Source organism: Chenopodium album, chromosome 7, assembly GCF_948465745.1.
Source record: "Chenopodium album chromosome 7, dcCheAlbu1.1, whole genome shotgun sequence".
NCBI lineage: Eukaryota > Viridiplantae > Streptophyta > Magnoliopsida > Caryophyllales > Amaranthaceae > Chenopodium > Chenopodium album.
Window position 1 is genome coordinate 29,701,695 of NC_137840.1, and position 965 is coordinate 29,702,659.

The 965-nt window shown below is 42.1% G+C and overlaps 1 non-coding gene across 1 annotated transcript; it reads left to right on the plus strand.

The window, feature by feature from the left end:
- Positions 1-578: 578 nt before the first annotated feature.
- LOC145641311 (small nucleolar RNA R71) lies at positions 579-684 on the plus strand. Its single transcript, XR_014115354.1, has one exon. It is a non-coding gene; the product is annotated as a small nucleolar RNA R71 (small nucleolar RNA).
- The last annotated feature ends 281 nt before the right edge of the window (positions 685-965 follow it).

The window sequence follows — 965 nt, forward strand, 5'->3', positions numbered from 1 at the left end:
TGGTTTTGGTTATTCCTATTCCATTGACCTCTTTGATTATCAGACCTTTGCACGTTATTATTTGACACATAGTTCACATGCTCACTCTCATTTTTATCAAAATCATCACCACATTCCGGAGAAGCATGAGGGCAATTACAAGAGTCATGATCATAGATCCACATGCATCACAAAACAAGCAACCACTAGGCATATTATTTGAGGAGGGAGGGGGTTGAGAGTTAGAAAGAGTACCTCTCCCCTTAAATTGGGAGGGAAGGTTCGAAGCTTGAAAAGAAGAAGAGCTTTCCAATTTGGTCTTAATTGCGGTCATTTCTTTTCCCAAGTTTGTCATTTGTAAGGATAGGTTGTTGATCACATCTAGATAGTCTATAGAGTACACCGAAGAGCCACTCTTGCTAGTTGAATCCCTCTCACCATCTTGCCAATCTCTATAGTACCTCACTATATCCTCAATAATGTCCACCACATCTTCCTCCGTCGTATTCATAATGGGACCTCAAGCTCCCCCATCAAGGCATGATTTGCCTTGAGGAGTTAGGCCACTATAGAAAATTTGAAAGGTTTGATAGGTTGGAATTCCGTGGTGGGGACACTCCCTTTGGTACTCTTTATACCTCTCCCATGCTTCGTAAATGCTTTCATTAGGTCTTTGCTTGAACCCTTGAATCAAAGCTCTAGCTTCCACCGTTTTCTTTTGTGGGGAAAACCGGGACAAGAATTCCTTGGTGACTTCGTACCATGTTCTTAGGGAATTTAGCTTTACCTCCTTATCCAACCACCCCAAGGCTCGGCCTATGAGAGAAAAGGAAAAACTTTAGCCGGATGAACTCTTGAGAAACTTTGAGAAATTTGGTTTACTTTCATAGTATTGCAATACTTTTCGAACTCCTTGAGATGGTTCAACGGACTCTCATTTTTAGCTCCGCTATATTGTCTCCTCTCGATCAAGGCGATCACAGCCG